Source organism: Pseudopodoces humilis, chromosome 17 (genome assembly GCF_049639895.1).
Source record: "Pseudopodoces humilis isolate 2021_Gansu_Grassland_sample_001 chromosome 17, ASM4963989v1, whole genome shotgun sequence".
In the NCBI taxonomy this organism is placed as follows: domain Eukaryota; kingdom Metazoa; phylum Chordata; class Aves; order Passeriformes; family Paridae; genus Pseudopodoces; species Pseudopodoces humilis.
Window position 1 is genome coordinate 11,826,232 of NC_142216.1, and position 20,526 is coordinate 11,846,757.

The window sequence follows — 20,526 nt, forward strand, 5'->3', positions numbered from 1 at the left end:
CACAAAAGAAAAAAAAAAATAGATTAATCAGTTAAAAAAATGTAAGCATATAAATAAACCACAAAGGAGATACAAATTGTTATTTAAAGAGCTATCAATTAACAGTATTTTCACAGTTAAGAGAAACAAACTCCCTGCTGCAGAAGTGGTGGCTCCCATTCATTTCTCCATACATTCTCAGAAAATTCTCTCTGGTTATTATCCTGTTGTGATCTGCAATACTCTGAGCCTATTTCTCTGGAATCTGCCATTTATTTATTCAGATGAACACATGTGTCTCATGTGGCAGAAGGACTATGTGGCAGGAGCCACAGTGAATGAAATAGGCAGGAGCAGTAGTGAATGAAATAATGCATGAATACATTGGCAGCAGTGATGAAGAATCCTCTTCCACCTGAGAAACACAAATAATAAGCACATCTTTTCAGATAAAAAAGGCTTTAGAGCACTGTTTCAGAGGCAATGGTCCACTAATCTGGCAGTTAAAGAAGGAAATATTTTCATTGGCCAATTAATTAATTTATACCTCAAGTTATTCATCATATCCCAGGAAGGCAGCTCACCATTCAGGAGATATCTGCATGGGACATAATATGGCCTGCCTGTTCACCTGTATTTTCTTCCCAGATCTCATGCTGCAAAATATCTGTTTCTATTTCTCTTCTCAGCAACTTTCCATGAACACTTTTATTTTCTGGTACACAGATTCCTGAAAGAATGACCTTGAGGGGATGGATGCAATGAAAGAATAATCCCTAAAAAAAGCCCAAACCAAACTGTAGGGAGAAAACAGGTCTTTCCAGAGCAAGTTTTACAGCTTTCCAAGTAATTTGATATTCAGTGTTTAATAATACAAACAAAACTCATCCAGGTGCACACAGAGTATTAGACTCTTTCTGTGCTAGTTCGTTATCTATGAAACCAGAAGAACATGAAAGTTTCTTACCATGCCAAGATCTTCTCACCCTGAGCACTAACTGCTAATTAATCAAACCATCAGTTAATTGCCTATCTTTAGATTTGTTCCAAAATACGTAAATACTAGCTTAAATATTCCACAGGAAGATATTACTAGAAAAAGAATGCCATAATGAGAATAAAGCAACCTGTCACTTGAACTCTCTTTGAATTTGTTTTGTCATACACTTCCACAATATGAGGCATTCCAAATTAATCTTATCACAGATTGCTGCCCAATGGTACTTTATCTTGTACTTCATTTATACCAGTTAGATTCTTCGACTGGTCTGCTCCAGAGTGGAAGTTCTTGGGGAAAAAAAGGTTTTATTTTTCCCTATTTTTTCTTTAGATACTGCTTTAACATAGGAATTACTCCTTACATATCACCATCTAGTATACTTAGGCCAGTATGTTTTTCATTTGCAAATGCTTCAGAGACAGGTCCTTGTTCTGCAGATGTGTTTATGGGAGTGCCTGTCCCACCCAGTGACCAGCATCACCTGTGCCAACCCAGGGAGCCCAGACATCCCTTTAACAAGCCCTTGAAGGCTGGGGTGCCACAATTCTGTCTCCTGTTGATCATTTCCAGAAACACTCACTTTGGTATACAGCTGACATGGGCAGGAGGGCTGGACACGCCAGGCTGCAGTTGGCCTTTCTTCCTGTCGAGGCTGTTATATTCATTTTGATGGATGTTCTTTGTACATGGGGTAGAGATTGTGCTGCTTTCACTGCAAAGGCAAAAGGATTCACTAAGTATTTCAGTTACTCGTTACCGTGCTGAGAAAAATGCTATGAAGAACAAAAACACGTTCTTCATAACATTCACAGCATTCTTCTGTTCATTAGAATGCTAATCTGGTGTGAGTTTTTTTGAGTATTACTCAGGGAATTTAAGCACTATGAAAAGATCTTGTGGAATCAGAAATGTCGCCTAGTAATAATAATAGAAGAAGGGACTTGTTCTCTAATTACCAGACATGAATCTGAGAAATTTGTCTTCCAAGGCACCATGACTTTGCAGTTCATTACATTCTCAATGACTCATATAATGAATATGTCCTTTTAATTGCTCTGTGTTGTCTTGACCCCTATATTAAGAGGATCATCCATTCTTTCAAAGATAGTGGTTACCCTTGTGTTCACAGAGTACTGCCTTAATCCAAGTGGACTTGCTGCATCCAAATTCTAGCAGGTAATGGGAATCCAAGTGAAGAGCACAGCTACACAGACTGGGGAATAATCCAGAGAGGGAGAATCTCCTCAGAGTACAAAAGAGAGCTGACAGAAAGAACAAATTAAAGGAAGATATTAGTAAGCACCATAGGGTTAGAACTTTCTGTGTTTCTATTACATTGATATCACAGGTTTAGTATCATATGGTGAGGTCCTCATATAGATACACCTGTATCTATTAGTGTAGTAAACTGCACTGACTCTGCTTCCCATCAGAAGGTATTAAAATTTGTAAACTGAACAGTCCTTTACCACTTGTCACTAGAGTTACACACAGAACATGTACAAGTCAATACATGAAACACCTTATAGAAGTACTAAATCTTAGGGGGGCTTTAAGTATGTTTGGAATGTGGTATTGCTGACTGAGTATCTTCAAAACAATTAGCAATAAACATTCAGTTTACACGAGTGAATTTCTTGTTCCCTGAGGCTTTAAAAATTCCACTCCAACTAATTTTCATGGTTAGATCAGTATCAGTGAGGGTTGAATCAGTACCATCTTCTGTTGAAAAGCTGCTACAAACCACTAATTCATACAGACACTTTGAATTCTCAGCATAATGGAAAATCATTTATGTACATGTCAAAGAGGTCAAATTTTATTGACTTGAAAGCATTAATAGTTTATATTGACCTTGAATTAACATAGTCAATCAAAATCTGAGATAAAGCATAAGCTACCATGTCAGCTTACTGCTTTGTGCTTTTTTCCTTTAGCACTGACTCATCTTAGGTTTAAAGGTCAAAAAGTTCTGACTGCTAAAGAACTTTGAGGAAGCTTCTCACCCTTTTAGTGAAAAGGATGTTAAAAAGTTCAAAGCAAAAGAGAACATGAACTTATGGAAGAGCAGCCACTAGCAAGCCTAAAATCTGGAGTTAATCATAAAAGCAGAGTAAAGGAGGACTTTCTTTTTGTATTGCTGAGAGATGTGTTAAATCTTACCTAACTAGCATTATCCAGGAATAAGAATGTCTAGTCTTCTTGCTTAGCATCACTTTCCCTAAAAAAAAAGTCCTTTTCACATAGACCCTGGAGAAGTCTTAGCACATGCATTCACCCCTATGGTTTTTTTTGGTTTTTTCTATCAAAAAGGAAAATTATGCAAAAAAACTTACTAGTATTTTGTCTCTTAGCTCCTGATAGCTTTCTAACTTGCTAGCACTAAATTAATAAAGTCCTCCTAAAGTTTGGGCTGTCTGAATACAGTTTTTTCTAGGACAGAGGACATAATAGGAGTTTTACATGTTTCACTGTCAACTCTATCCATTGCACAGAGGCAATTATGTAGAGCAAATTATGAAATGGAATGTCTTATGTTATGAAATCTCAAGAACTGTAATAAAAACCATGAGTACTAACCCTAACCCTGCCTGCTGAGTTTACAGTACATACCAAGACAAAAGCTGTGCACTGAAATCACGGTCTCTTCTGAACAAGAATTAAATGGCAATAAAGTAGATATGCTGACAATTGATACACACCAGCATCATAATCAGGATCATGGACGTACTGGACATATTACATCCTATACTGTCTAAATAGGATCAGCACTAGAAACATTACAGAATTTATATCTATGTACTGAGAAGCAGTTAATGGAATTTCCAACAGGAATCATAGAATAATTTGGGTGGGAAGGACATGTGAAGGTCAACCAGTCCCAACTCCCCTGCACAAAGGGGTTCTTAACTAGATCAGGTTGCTCAGAGCCCCATCCAACCTGACCTTTAATGTTTCCAGGGATGGGGCATTCATCACCTATCTGGTTATCCTGTTCCAGTGTTTTGCCATCTTCATTATTAAAAATTTGTTTCTTACATCAGTATCCAATGATAGGAAAGAGAAAAAGCACACAAATGGAAGTGCAAAAAAATCTAATTAAACATAAGTGTCTTATGTAAAACTGATCAGATACCACAACCAGCCATAGAACAGGCAGCCCAGAGAGGCTGTGGCTTCTTTGCCACTGGTGATGTTCCCAACCCAACTGGACACGGTTGTGGGCAATCTGCTTAATTGATTCTGCTTTGAGCAGGGATTTCAACAAGATCATCGCCAGGGGTCCCTGCCAAACACAGCCCTCTTGGATTACGTGGTCTTAAGTGTTTTTCTCATCTTTGTAACTCCTTTTGGCAGTTAGAAACAATCAGCCTTTTGGCTCTCACACTTCCTTGGAATATAAATATTTAGGGATATAGTTAAGTTGAGGTTTACATTGTATCTTCAAAATTACAGAATTTGCCTTGCTGTTCATATCTTGTATTTTCTAAGATGCTTAATGTCTTTGTTAAAGTCAAGCAATATTGCATTTGTCACACTGCCATGCACTAAGTAACTATTTTAAATCAATGATGTTCACTGCAGAAAGTGCTAAGATGACTACTTTTTCTGGACTGGAACAGAAAAGAAAAGCACATATTTGGTGGATAAAAACCATGTTAATAGAGGCCTGTTTATGACAACACATAGTATAACTGATGATTAAATAAGCTTGCACATATGGCAAATGAAAATTATAGACAAAATCAAAATTCATGCACATATCTTTAAAGACAAATTGAGCACTGTGTAAGTCTAGGGATGGTTTTCCTTTCCTTTAGAAAATGTCAACTTTGCTTTGAATGATAACATAATATAACTAAAAACAGCACTAAAAGCAGTGCTGTTCTGAAAGACCAAGGAGGCAGGAACAAACTCAGTGCAGCAGTCTAAAAACCGTGACGAAAAGCTTCCTCTTCCCCCACTACCATTTAAATTCAGGTAGTACAAGGTGTAGTCTCATATCATAACACTGTTCTGCATGAACAGTCTCTCTTTTTTCTTTCAATAAATACTGAACGTGCTTCTGAACACTGTCCTTTGCTAGGGAAGTCAGAAGTCTAGGCAGCTAATAGAAGATTTATGACAATGTTTTTTACATTAGGATCAGTAACTTCTTACAGAGACGTGAATTGCAAGTTTTCTCAAATCATACTTGGTTACCAGTTCTAGATTGTGATGAAGAGAAAAACATAAGCATAAAATCCCAAAGCTTGTACTTGCTGTATGAAGAAAATGAGTCAAATGATGGCTCAACCTACCCAGTGCTTGGGAAACCTGTACATTAATGCAAGAAATGTGGGGAAGAAACAACAAAAGCTGAAGAGGAATACTTAAAAATGAGCATTTAGTGACTAGCAGTACAGAATCTTAGTAAATTAGACAAGTTACTGCAGCAGAAAAGGCCACCATATTCATGCATGGCATTTGAGATTCAAATTTGGGAAATTGCTTTTGCTGAAAGTCTGGAAATTTGTTAGTGCCCATTGCAGATGACCAAATAATGAAAATGCAGTGAAAAGAAATTTTCTGAACAAATACCACAAATACCGAGGCACAATATGAGGTATTAGTTTACATTACCCAGAAAACTTTTACAACCAACATGAATACAGTACAACATGGATTAATCTCTAAATTATGGTGCTGATAAGCTTTAGAGATGCACACACACATCAAAAAGGCAGAAAAAAAAATCTGTGCTAAGACTGTTATATTCTTAACAAGAAAGGAAGAGACACACAGTTTGGACAAAAATGATCACGCTATGGTAAGAGCTAATGAAACCTGGGAAAGAAAGGGGACTGGATAGCAGAATGGGAACAGATAGACTTAAAGAAAAGAAAGTTCAATAGATTCAGCAAATCCTTTGGGAAATCAAGCAATGACTGGGAACAAACTTACAAAGAGTGGCGCTTCCACAAAAATTACCTATCCCAATATAGAAATTGAAAATAACTGTATCAGAAGGTCGTCACCAGCGTCAAGCCAAAGCAGGAAGCACAGAGAAAGTGGAAATAGGTTATACTAAAAATACAGGAGGAGTATGTAAAAGAAAATTAGAAATGTCAAAGCATAAGATGGAAAGAAGCCAGCAAAGAATTCAAAGACCACAAGAAATCATCGCAGATGTTGAGAGCAAGAGAATTATGTGGCAGTCTAGTACTGACTGTAGAAGGAAAACTATCAGAATGCCAGGACAGCTCACATGCTGAATGGTATTCTTGCTTTAAAATGTTAACTGCAAGCAGGTGGGTAGAACAATTAACACCAGAGAAAAGAGTCTGGAATAATGAATAACAGATTAAAACAAGCTACTTGTACTGACTGATGAAGTCACTGAACTGGCTGAACAAATCAGACATATTAAAACTCATTAGGTATCTGTGAAGAATTGAAAAGCCCAAAATGTAATTTGCTGTATCTGTCATTAAAGGGAATATAGGAACCATAAACCAGAGGTTTGGAAGCATACATGAACTATTAAATTTCCCTTCACTCCCAAACTGGTCACAAATAACAAGGAATCTGAAAAACATGGTGGATAAAAAATCTGAAAATATATCCAAGAGGTGGTATGTCTTGGTCGAGGACATACCATGACAAACTAATTTTCTAATTTTCTTCTCTGACAGGGCAACAGGTTATTTCAAAGAGGAAGAAATAATTGTATATCAATTTTTGTAGAGCTTTTAACACAAGATATTCTATTAGGTGAACCAGGGAAGTACAATCATCAGAAAAGTAATGAAGAATAGGTATAAAAATGCTTTGGATAACCGGGCTCACAGAATTATTAATAGTGAAATAATTTCATTTTACTATGAAACAGTAAAAGTTACTCACCAAAGTTACAGAGGCTGATTCATAGGTGTGTTCTATTCAGTATTTTCATTATTAACCTAACCAAAGGAAGAGAGAATACATTTATTAAATATGCACCTCCCACCAAAATAAGAAATGTCCCATGTACATTGGGGAAGAAGTACAGAATTCACAGTGGTCTTGACAAACTGAAAAAAAAAAATAAATTACACTATATTTGTAAAGATTAAAAACAGACTTAAATTCCTTCCTAAGTGAAGCACAAGGCAGGAATGTCACACCACTACAAACATATAACAAAGGTAATGTTTTTAAATATTTGTGCCCATTTAGTAAACATATATAACGTGAAAACATACAAACCACAGTGCATATGCATATAAACATGCATACACCCAATAAATAATATGAAAAATCCTTGTCACAATGGTTCTCTAGTCACTTTGGGCAAGGCTTCAGCAAGTATTGCCTCTGTGAAACAAATGAAGCTGTCAACTGTGCTTTAGCAAAGACATGGACAAACTAAGGTAGATAATCAGAGATTTAGGAAGCATAACAAAAGAAAGAGCAAAAGAGCAGTGAATGTTTCAATTTGATAGTTACAGTAGATAAGTGAAAGACCAAAGGGCTTAAACTACACTAACACACCAGTTTAGAGACTGAGAAAAATTGCTGGCATTAAGGAAGAAACAGTGAAATTAATTGCCTGGGGTAGCCATGGCACAGTTATAATTGAAGGATTTTATAAACAATTATACAAACATTTGTCAGGAGGTACACAGCTGTAATTTATTCTGCCTTGAGGGTCTCCCTGATTTCTTTTTCCAAGATTCTGCCATCCAGGATAGTCATTAATTTAACAGATAAGGTACTCACACAGAATAAAGGTGTTCTGGTATCAAGTTTCAGGTCCTACCTAGACAAGTAAATATTTAACAAGTGCTTTGGCCCTGAATTGAATGCTGATCATCTCATCTGACATAGATGCTCCAGCTCCTGAATTACCATTGCACTGGGAATCTCATGTGGTTTCTCATTTGCTTACCTACAGGAAATTTCTGCATCTAAAAGACAACAGACTGATGTGAATTTTGTGCACATTCTTGTAGTTAATTAATTTTTCTACAGTTAAAACTATTTAGGCTGTGATTCTTTCCTACTTGACCTTATGCAGCTTTCTGCATTCATTTGAATCTCTTGGGATGGGGAAAACATCTCAGTCTGTATTTCCAGAGTTTAGCCAAATTTCTTGGACTTAACACACTAACTTTGATACAGCTACACACAGGTGGGACAAATCCCCAAATTCAAAAACTGCTTACCTACATTACTTTGCAAAATTAGGAACGTCACAGTCTGACCTTTAACATTTTTAGCTTCCATTTCAGCTCTCATCCAACAGAGATGACAGCTTGACACCTTAAAGTTATTTTATGCATATTCTGATTGTATTAGCTATTTTTAGCTGTCTTTTTTAACTGAAGTGTGTGAGTAAGCACATTTTGACAAATTGCAAAGTTCAGCAATGCTTTTAAAGGCATAAGCTCCTTTGAGGTTTAATGCAGTCTTTTCCCAAGTAATATGATTTCAGTCCAAACCCCAAAATATCATCATTTCAGTTTATGTTCTCAAGGGAACAAAGCAGATAAAAAAAAAAGAAAAAAAAAAAAACCCTAACCCCAAACCCCTCATTACTTCAAACAAGCCTCCTCTATTATTAATGTGATGTAAAATTTTTCCCTGATCACCATATTCTGAGCATACCTAGCAATGACATTCCATCCTTTAGCTAAGAGCACATGGCTTTGAGTGGAAACAGCTTCGAGGCTTCCATTATTTTAAGTTCTCTGGGAATGCCAGCATTGCAAGCTACGTTATGTTCGCTGTGTGCAGAACTTTGTGCTCTGCAGAAATGGCTGGGCTGGATCCTGCAGATGAACTCCTGAGCCCAAAAGCTGCAATTCCCAGAACAGGCTGCTCCCCTTCCCTGCTGCAAAGTGGATGCCATGAACAGGCTTGTAAGGGACAGCATATGGAGGGAGGAGAATGGGATTGTTCCAAAGTGATGAGGAAAGGCAAATCCAGCATACAAAGTGACTGTAATCGCTGCCTGGGTGGGGGTTTACTCAGGAATGGTGAAGGGAACAACTTGTGGCAGTGCCAGGTAAGTGGTAATATGGCAACACCAAATGTCAATCCATCAAAAATCCTTTACTATAGAATTTTACTGTCGTAATTCTGCATGAGAAAATCGTTAAGTGAATACAAAGAAAACTTCACTAATTCTTTAAAACTGATTTTTAAAGGAGAATTTAGATAGATTCAAATATGAAAATAAGCATAATTTTATCTTGAGATTCTCTGGCAGTCAGAAAATGCATGGGAGTCTTGCAGGAATGGTTCTGCAGTTTAATCAGTCCTGAGATAAACTTTTAAATATAACTAAGACATAGGACAATCTTCCTTGAAAACTGTAGTAAAATTCCCTTCTTCTGTAGCACTATAATTATTGTAAAGATACTACAGGATATTTTTTTCATATTTCATATTGTGATGAAAACAATTGTAGAAACTTGAGGTATTTTTCAAAGTAACTCATTACTGATTATCTTACAAATATGCTCTCATCTGTATATGCTGTAAATAGCTACAGCCAGCAGAAAGAATGCTATTTTACAATACATATAACTCAAAAGTGGCATCTTAATTAATTGGGTATCTCTTTTCACCATATATATGATCAAAATTTAAAATCATATACTTGTGTTTTTATCTAAAATTTGATAATGGTAAATCATATAATATAGAAAATATATAATTTTTGCAGGCATGCAACACAAAGACAATTAGAAACACCCTAGCTTGATTTCACACTTTTTCCTCTCTAGGCAGTGATTACTTTATAGTGGTTTCATTAGCTTCAGTCATAAGAGTTGATTATGATTTTTTAGATTATTCTTCTAAAAATAAATTTCCCTTAAGCAGAAGTACTTTTTATTACTCTTCACTTCTCTGGGTTCTTAAACATTTTATTCTTCCTTAGTTATATTATTTTTTACTTCCAAAAACATTTTTACTGGCAGGATTCACTGCCTTGCTTGATGAGTGACACAGACTATGCTATGCCCTGGGAACAGGGCACAGTTCAGGGCGGTTATGATGTGCTACAGCAGCTCTGTGATAGTGCCAGTGTTCTCCAGGCTCTGGCCTTGTGCTGGTGTACATCTTCTTTGTGGAAATATGGTAAAATGTCATCATTCCAGCTTTCCTCTGCTCAGTCATCCTCTATCCCTGCACACTGAGCACCTGTGGAGAGGCACAGGAGCCAAACCAGGCAGGACCAGTCTGTGCTCGCTGCTCTTCCACAGGAGGTGGCACCAGACTCTGTTTTCAGGCCCAGGTAAATAGTATTGTGTTTCCAATAGAAATGCTACTCCAACAGTATTTGAAGTTATAAATAAAATAATCTGAATATATCCCAAAACATTAACACAAAGAGGAAGGCTTTATTTGCTTTAATGACACACCTCTGATCAGCATTTTAATATCTCGTGGCTGTGAATTCCTTTACATAAAAGGGCATCATTTCAAGCAAAGGTGTGCAGAAAACTCTTCAATTTATGTTACTGTCTGCAAAAATATTGCTTTATAAAAACTCTTCATCTTCCTGGATATTCGTTATGACATTAATTATCTCAGATGTAAACATTAAAGAAAGGACTAATTAATTAGAAAGCCTTTTGCGCTACACACCTGATGTCTAGAAAAATTAGTATTTGTTCTTTAGAAGGTCTAGAAGGGAACAGATGAAAGAAGTCATTTGAATTAGCTGCAGATAGTTCACATTAGTGTATAATTAATTTTCTTCATATTTTGTCCTAGATTTCATTAGGCAACAATTGTAAACATGTCTGTGTTAGTGAAAGGATGTCAGAATTCAGTTTAGATTACGACTCCTCAGGAAAAAAATAATGCAACAGCAAGCATAATCAGCATGCAAAACCAGAAAGAAGAAACTTACTGAGAATTCAAAGCATTATTTTGTGTAGCTATTTAAATAACTTCTACTGGAAGTTAAGGGAATATGACCCTCATCTCTGAAGGTAGTCTATGTGACTTCCAAATAGCAAAGGCAATATTCTGGTAATTTAACCTGATGGCTACAATAATGAAATATCAGGAGCAATAATCTTATAACACAGGATAGCACTACATTTTCTTTATTTATCTATTTTTACTTTCAGTGTTTAATGTACGAATTTATAATACCAAGACATTTCTGCACTTGAGGGTTTTGTTTTTTTACATTTTCTTATTTATGTGTAGAGAGGAAAATTTTGTCTAATAAAAATTTCGTCATATTGCTTTAAATATTTGTAATAAACATGCTTAATTTTTATCTAGAAGATAGGATGAGAGATATGTTCTGAGTGTGACAAAAACTGAAACTGGGGTTTCCAGGACGTATCTTGTGGGAATAATGTTATTAACAACGTATCCTATTCAAGCATTAATTTGATGAGTGATAATTCAAATATAGCACTACTGATAACTCAGATTTAATTCCCAATTGTCTGGCTGCTAAGAACACCAGCAAGGGAGCCTGCTCTCAGTTAGCTGCCATCCTCAGAAATCATCTTAATGTGTAAATTAGACAGATGAAACATTGCACTATGCAAATTTGTTTAACTGATTGTCTTGTGTGGAGATGGGGATGATGGACGAAGGAGTCGTCGTGTTGTTGCTTACATTAATGAGGAGGTAAAGCAAGAAGTGGTAAAGTATTTACTGCTAAATCACTGTATAAAACTCAGTGCTGTAAAATTTTCTTGGGATAAATACAAAGGATTTGCTTCACTTGAGCTCAGAGGATGCAATTAAAGTCACTGGAGTAGACTTAGGCTGATACCCAAAGATTTTCTGGCTCAAGGCCTCCAGATTATTTTTATGGATGCCTTGGGCATCCACATGCTAAAGAAATGTTTTTTACAGATTACCTTGTCTCACACCAGCCTATTGCTAATGTTTTTTAATGCCTGGTAAGATTCAGTATAGTATTGACCAGTCTCAATTACAGACCTGGAATTCTGCTTTTGTTGGTTTGAAAGAATTGTGTCCAAAAAGTCTCAGACATCTACTACATATGAGGACATCCAAAGCTGCAAAACAGAACTTACTTAAAAGCAGCTCATTCATTAACAATTCGATTAGAAAAACAGACTTTTTCTACCCCAAAAAATACATTAAAAAAAAAATAGACTCACCCAAAGAAAGCAGTATAAAAATAAACAAGAAGATTTACTTTGAAAGAAGATTATTTTTACAAATCTGAAGGACAGGGGAAGTTCTTCAGATTCCTGCAGATATATGGAAATTATTTTAAAAGAACTAAGTTTTCTCAAAGGATAATTATGCTGACATTGGAACAGCAAGTGTAGCTTTCTGTGCCTACACAACATCTGTCTCAGGCACTGATATAACCATATTGAAAACAACAGAATGCATCTGCCTTCAGAAATAAAATCAAAACCAAACTGTTTACAAGACTGTCTGCTTTATCTAATCAAACTCAAATAAAAAATGTGATTTCAACTGAATTGATTGTCATTTCAATGTGGTTTCAGTAAAATTGTGCAGGCCTTATATTCTAATGAAATAAACCACTTAACAGCTGTTAACAATGAAACTTCAGTTTTCTCAGCACACTATATTAATAAAAAAAAAAAAAAGATAATTAGGGTAATTTATTTTCTAATAAAAAACTGATTTTAGTGAAAACAGGATATGTTTTAAGTGCCAACATAATTTATTATGCCAAATAAGGTTTGGAATTAGTAATATCACACTACTTCCAATGAAATCTGGTATAAGCCTTTATTAAGTCAGCTTTAAGCCACAGGAGAACGACAGAAGTTGGACTACACCAGAAGATTAAATCAGATATAAATGCAGCCTTACAGTTTGCAAGGAGACACTGGGAGAAATTGGGCTGCAAACCACACTATTGCAGTGAATCATTTTGACCTGGTCCAGGGGAGACTAAATCTCTCACTCAATGAAAAACATTTTGACACAACTCTTGGAACTTACACAAATCTCCCCAAACTTCAGCCAGTCATATTATGCCAACGAAAAGGAGAAAGTTCTCAGATTTGTATGCTTGTTTTAATGATGCTTTTGTGATTTAAACCTGATATAAATTGGTTTAATTTCTCTTAAGCAGAACCTTAAGAAGGGCAGTACAAATCCTTTTGTGGGGAAGGACAAATTCTTCAGAATTAAATTAATCCTCTTACTTAAATCTCATGCAAATTTTAAGGAAAACACATTGTTGTCTTTTGGGGGAAGGGACAGAAAATGTGTTTATAGCTAATGTGTTTTCCACTCTCTAGTTAATTTTTCAATTCTTTCTGCAGACAACAGTTTCTGCCTAATTGGGTTCAAGATAATTGACAACAACTCTGCTGTATTTAAAGGGTAAGCTTCTAACAGATGCAGGCTCAAAACTACATACATACACATATATATATATGTATATCTAAAACGTGGAAATAATTTTATCTATCTCTATATACATAACTTTTTAAGTGATTAGGATTTTTAAAAAAAGGATATTTGTCCTGGAAAAACAATGTCAATATTCTTGATCACATTTTTCAGAACACAAAGTTTTCACATCAAAATAAATATGTTTGGATAAAATCTATTTTGCAAATTTTCCTTAAATTTTTAACCAGCTGTGCATTTGTCATAGCTGACTTTGGTATTAGTTATCCTTTTAAAATCATACTACCTTTATTTGACATATTTGTCATTATTACTTGAGGTATTTTTTCAGCTTCCAGAATATTTTGTTCACATCATTCCATGAAATGCAAATTATTTTTAATGGCTTTATCTTGACATCAGTATAGTCTTCTGATACATACTGACCTTCATTGATATAAGGCATTATATTTTACTAAGAGATGAAGATTTTTCATGATGATTCTAATTCTTCATCCATCATTCTTTGGTAGGCTATAACCTTTTTGTCTTCTTCATGATGCCATTTAATTTTTCTCTCTTTATAAGCACTGGTATTGAGATCCAATTGAGAGTGAAAATCCTGTACAGTTATTTCCAGTGAGTTACTTTTCATTAAATTTTGAACTTCATCATAAGCAATGAGAAAATGAACTGCATTTCAGCTGGGACTTCCAGACAAATTCAAAGGAATTTCATACTCAATTATTACTCTATTCTATGACTCGCTTGTCACCACAGTGTCTTATCACACTGTGTGAGCCTCGCCCAGATCACATCCAGATGACCTGTAAAGATTTGCAGAGATTTCAGTCAATCATGAGAGGCTTGAGAGAGTGTCACACCCACTGCTGCTTAACAGCCACAGGAGGCATCGCTTGACCTCTCAAAACTACCAGCAGATCCAGCAGCCAGATAAAACTGACTGCAGATGATCCCGAGTTTCCCCAGCCCTCTCACGGATTGATCCCTGCCGTGGTTGTTAAGCAGAGCATTGATTAATGAGCGAGCACCTTGTGCTTCAGAGATGTCAGACCTGCATCGCTCTTTGAAACTGCAGCCCGGTTGCCATGGCTACAGCAAGCTCCCATAGGATGGCTGCATTTAGCTGGCACATCCCAAACCCAGAATACTAATGAAATGGAAGACTCCATCTATCTGCACTGCAATTCAAAGGTGCGTTTTACAAATCTAAAATATTTGCACTTAGTCAACTGCAAATACAATTATCTTATTTCTCAATTGTAAAAAAAACCCCAAACCCAAAACCAACAACCCTACTGTCTTTGGAGGAACCCTTTCTCTTTTTTTGCCCCATAACTAGATTTCATTTATATGCAATTTTTTGAAAACCAGAGTTTAAATTTTGTGGCTTAACAGAAATAAGTATCTATTTTCCTAAAATTACAATTAAGCAAAGGTAATAGGGATTTCACATTAGCCATATGCCAATTTCCTGTGGGGTCACAAAATACAAAACTGGATTAAAACTGATTTTTCTTCTTTTGGCTTAAGCATCACTGGCCTTTGCAATACAGTTTACAGAACCTCATGTTGCTGAAATTGTGACAGCCACTTAATAATTATCTAACAAAAAAACAGTCTTCCACTGTGATTTAATTCTGATCTTAGGCCATAAAGTGAGGCATTGCCAGTGCATACACTGCCTCCACAGATGTAATGCAGGACTAATTGAATCCTGCTCCATTCTCATGAGATGACTCATTAAACAATTCCCATAATAGGTACCCTTCCTGTTAAAGGACGCCCTAAGTTCACACAACATCCATAGATAGGCGAGGTTCATGAACACTAAGATTATGAAATCACCTTACCAGTAAATCCAAAAAGTCTGCAACATTACACTAAACTATGGGAGTAGTCAAGTACCCATTTTCATGTCAGATTTTTTTTTGATGCATATTCCTAGACATTTCTCTTTTACTTGGTTTTCACACATATAGAAATAAATCATTGCAGCATTTCCCACAGTTCACGTATCAGGACTGCAGTAGAAAATATAATCTGAAACCATATAAAATTTTAAATACCTCCTGTTCACATATATAACTGATCACTGGAAGAGAATCTTCCATCACTTTCTATTCACTTAACATTGGATCAGATTTTCAACCACTGATATCAACACATGCATAACTTCTTAGCAATACATGGAAAAAATGGGTCTCCCCATCAAAACAGAGATTGTTGGCAGAAAGATCAATCCTAGTCTCTTGTGGTTTTTAAAACACCACATGCATAAGGGAGACTTCAGCAAGCTTGTGCAACATCTTGAGCAACCTCCATTTAGATTTACAGTCTGTATTGACTAACATTTACCAATAGAAACCATGCACCGTGTAAAGAGAGGTATCTGGAGAAGGCAGGAGTTATGTTTTGAAGTATTTTCTACTCTGCTTTCATGAAGAGTTGAATGAATTGATTATACTGATTTGTTGAGGCAAGCAGAAAAATACAGAGCAAGAAAAAACAGTAACCTGTAAATAATCTATTACAAAGGCAGCTTCTGAAGAAAGAGGCTTTACAGTTTGATATTTGTCAAAATCCACTGTGCAAAGATTATTAAAGTGCATAATACTAAAATCTCTTAGTGACTAACAAAGCAGAGTGTTCATGATTGTTAGTATCACCCCCAAATCCTACAAATACTGTGTGAAGGGTATAAATAATGATTAAACTTGGCTAAAGACATCAATGAAAGTGTATAGCAAGAGAAGCAGTGGTCAATGGACTCTGTCTTGAGCTGTAAGACAGGTGTGGTAAGGTGGAGGGATGGACATGTAGAAGATGAAGAAAAATCCCTGTAGATATGAAGGATCTTTCTGAATGTGAAGAATTTTTCATAGCCTGACTTCACAGAGCTCAGCAACAGAATAGAATACTTTGCTGATAAATAAAAGCTTTTTGGCTTTTATTGCACATATAGTGAAACTAACAGAAGTCTTCCTCTAAATTCAGTGAAGAACAAACAGCTGTTTTAAAGCTAATCATTTTTTTAAACACCTGTCCATTTTAACAGAACATCTGTATTCCTTTTTTATTATATCCAAACTGGTAAGTGCCATGAAACAACAATCTAACTTCTTATTACACAAACAGTCTCTGGTGCAGTGACAGCTGCTATGGCACTTTCCCAATAGCACTGCAGATGCCTCCACATTTTAACTGTTCTTGAGGAGCCTGGTGACAAACTTCAGGGGGAAGAGCGATGGGTAAAACTCATATTCCTACCAAGAAGTGTGGTCCTCCTGCAAGTCTCTGTTAGCTCTTCTCAAAAGTAGTCAGTGATACTAATCTGCCCCAAGTAAAATTAAGTGAATAAAACAGCTTAAGTAGGTATCTTGAATTAATTCAGATAGATGCAGAGAAAAGTGTCCTTTCCAGCTTATTTTATTCTGTTATCCTGTTGTACAAACAGATCCAACCAAGGTTCCCCTCTCAATCCACAAATGCCAGCCACACCTTAGGACAGTATCATTCCAAATAACTTTTCAGGAACCAGAACCACAAGGCCTTATCTCTGGGGAAGTTACTGCAAGGAACAGTGAGCAATAAGTAGTAATTCCATAACAATTCCTGTAGTTGACTCTTTCAGATGTGCATAGACCTGTAAGCACATAACATTCCCTGTTTTGTAGATCTCATACACTTCTGTCATGATCTCGTTAATAAAGTTCCCAGAATTTCCTCTGCCCAAATTAAGGTCCAAATGAGAACATATGCCAGTGACAACAGTATGGATTTGATTTGACAGTACATATGAGAGAGGGAGAGAGAGAGAGAGAAAGAAAAATAGGAAATAGGTGGGAAGGACAAAAAGAGAATGACAGAGACAGAATAAAGAAAATATCACCACTCCATGGATCCCAACGATGCTCCGTCCATCCTCTCCAGCTGGTCTTCTTTGTGGTGAAGGTACCTCTGAGAAGCATAGAACATGATGGGTTATTATATGCTCAGGTGGGAATGCCCAGGTACCTCTCCTGTGGGAGGCATGGGTGGGGAGAGAGTTTGCAATTGCCTCTTACAGCAGGCTCTGGGTTTGTGTCACCACATGCAGTCCTGCGGTGCAAGGCCTCAGGAATGAGTGTGGGGAGCACTTCTGGGGGTCTGTGCTGGATTATGACACCCTCTCAGCTGCCTCTCACGTGGGTGTCCTGAGGATGTGTGGCCTGGGGGCTTGGGGGTTTCACAGCTGAGCCAGTTTGTGTAAAGAGGTTACACCTGAAACCTCCTCCCCTCCTCATTTCGGGTGTCTCCCCCAACTCAGACTCAGCCAGGGAAGAATCTCTGCTGTGTTTGGCTTTCTTGTGGATGCATTCCTCTCCCTCAGCCTTGTTTGTTTATCTCTAGGCCAAGATGATTGAACAAAAGCGTTATATAGGTGGCTTAACCTACAGTCCAAAGTTCCAGTGAGGTATATTCAGAGAGGCTTCTTTGGTTGTAGCTTCTTTATACAGTTTTTGTTATAATGGGCAGAACTCTTTTAAATCAATGTTTGAGGCATGAACTATTTCAGCCTCTGACAACTTCTCTACAAAACTGTCAGAGATACATATTATATTATTGGCTTTTCTCAAATATTAAAATTAATGTTATATGTATAATGTTGGAAAACTTTGCTGTATTAATATAGTTTATTTTATTTGTTATTGATAAAACTTAGAAATAGTGGCGTAATACATATATATATACATATATATGTATATATATATATACATGTGTGTATGTATGTGTATATATATATGTGTGTGTGTGTGTATATATATACATATATATATTTTAGGCTGTAGCATGGTAATACCACACTACATATATATATATATACATAAATAAAGACTGCTTTTGTTCATGTAACCCAGAGACTGAAGAGATAGTCAGAAATGCCCCCTGCATTCTTAGATTATCTTATCCAGATGAAGACAGCAGTGACTGGAGCTCCAAGGGAGGAATTTATTGCACCTCTGTTATCGGGGACTGTGAGACCCAATGGAGCCAAGAAGATTGATCTATTGGGGAGGGGTGAGTTGAAGCTAAACAAAGGAACATCTAAAACTGAAGAGGAAAGTTTGAATCATGCATAAGCATTTATGAATATACAAGAGATTTCTCTTTTTAAGGGACAACCCTTTGTTGGTCAGGTGTGCTCTTGGCTGAATGCTGACGCACCCAGCCGTATTTGTTCGTTTTGCTGTATTTCTGTCTCATAATTGTCTTTCTATTAAACTTTTAAAATTTTACATAAAAAAATGTGAACCCTGTTTTTCACACAATCAACAAGTGAAAAGTTTCCATACCAGCAAGCTATGTTGAATTCTTACAGAATAAAAATTCATCTTCTTTATTGAAACTGAAATAAAGCTTGCAGCTTAAATAAAGATATCACACAGAAATCTTGTGGTGTATAATACATGATAAGCACTTGAAAGATTTACATAAATCATGCCAGATTTTTAACTTCACTATTTCAGTGTCATTTTGAGTAATTTGCAGTTGGTGATTTACAGAGCAGAAATATTCATAGTGGCTGTGTGGTACTGAGCAGTTTCTACTGTGCAATTTCCCTATAAATAACAATTTTTCATCTGTCTCATGTAAGCATGACCATGCAGCCAGGCATAGTGGTATACTTCTAACATGGTCTACTCCCAAAAGTAGATCAATATTCTTTGGATGATGTTCCCTAGAACCAGACAGATTGTACATTTGTTAGAAGTGTATTTACAGCAGCTTTTCAAGGAATGGGGAAACTGATCTTAGACAGGGCCCAAAGAGCAGACCTGAACCTTGGCATGTCAGAAATAGCAAGGAACATCATGGAGCATCTGTTTCACAATGGCCTGCCACTGTGTCCCTTAGTTAAACTGGAGCTTGGCTTTGGTGCAAAATAAGAGGCAAAACAAAATTTTGCGTAGTTACTCAAATAAACAACTCAGAAGTTGTTCAGTTTCACCAAGGATCTTACAATATAGCTTTTCTCTAACTGTTGGAAAACTTACCAGTTTAAAAATTTTTGTATAACTTTAGCCAAGCTGTTCACTTTTGCCCCAGGGGAAAAGAACTGAAGTTTTTTTTCAGGGCATTGTTTCTCTACATAAGGCCTGATGAACTTGACATACCAACAGACTGGGAGCAGCCAAAGATGAAAGGCCATCAATAGAACATCAACAGAACATCAGTGGCCATTGGGAACATATACCCCAGACTCTGCCTCTGGCAGAACTGGAGACACCTCCTCTGGAAAAGACTCATAAGAAAATCAAAGAATGAAGATCTAATTAACATCAGAAGTGAAGAAATCTGGATCCAGTAGGAGACCAAATACTAAGAACTATGCAACTTGGGACCAATGTACCTGACCCTATTCAATTCTATGGGTTTTGACTACAAAAGACCTGAAAAATCTAGTAAAAGCCATGTGTCATGGAATGATTCTCTCTGCACACCCAGGCTATGTGTGGATGAAATTATTTCTGTGCTACATCCTGGCCAGAACACCAACCTGACCAGATAATAAAGCAATGCCTTGACTCTCTGCTTTAAAAATGTTGTTGGAGGGTTTTTGTTTTCCCCACAGTTTTGGTGACATAAGGGAAGAAAATTCCTGCATGATGGAAAATTCAGAAGAGGAGACCTATATACTTCTCCATCCTTATTTTACTTTTCTTAGAGCAAATTCATCTAAGTCTATTTATGTCTATTTATGTATTAATAGCTATGATGTCTTCCTCCTGAGGTGTTCAAGTGAATCTAACCCAATTCACTTGAAGTATCAACTATTTTCCTCTGTTCTTAGGACTTGAGAACAGGGAAAGGGAAAAGTTTATCAGGTATTTTCTTAATAAGCTTCTGTAGACATTATAATTAAAATTAGAAAGGAAAATAAATTACTACTTAGCATTATTCCTAAGTAACATATGTATTTGACTTAATTAAACATAGAAAAGCTATCCTTTCAGTTAACAATCAAAAGAACATTGTGTATGAAGGATTTTCTTGAACGACTCTTCAAGCATTAATTGATAGACTGTGGCTTACTTGGTGTAATTTTCTGTTTCAAGAATTACATATGTGACTCCTGAGAGTGGTTTATTGGATGTTATCCAAATCTACCATCTGTCCACAGCACTGGAAAA

At 36.4% G+C, this 20,526-nt stretch overlaps 1 long non-coding RNA gene across 2 annotated transcripts; it reads right to left on the minus strand.

The window, feature by feature from the left end:
- Positions 1-207: 207 nt before the first annotated feature.
- LOC148182962 (uncharacterized) lies at positions 208-17,549 on the minus strand. Of its 2 annotated transcripts, none has more exons than XR_015774043.1 (6): positions 17,419-17,549; positions 17,244-17,311; positions 6,866-6,921; positions 2,095-2,241; positions 1,560-1,691; positions 208-394 (listed from the first exon to the last, which is right to left on the minus strand). It is a non-coding gene; the product is annotated as an uncharacterized LOC148182962 (long non-coding RNA). The 2 variants fall into 2 exon arrangements; XR_015774044.1 differs by having other exon boundaries at positions 1,936-2,241.
- Positions 17,550-20,526: the final 2,977 nt, after the last annotated feature.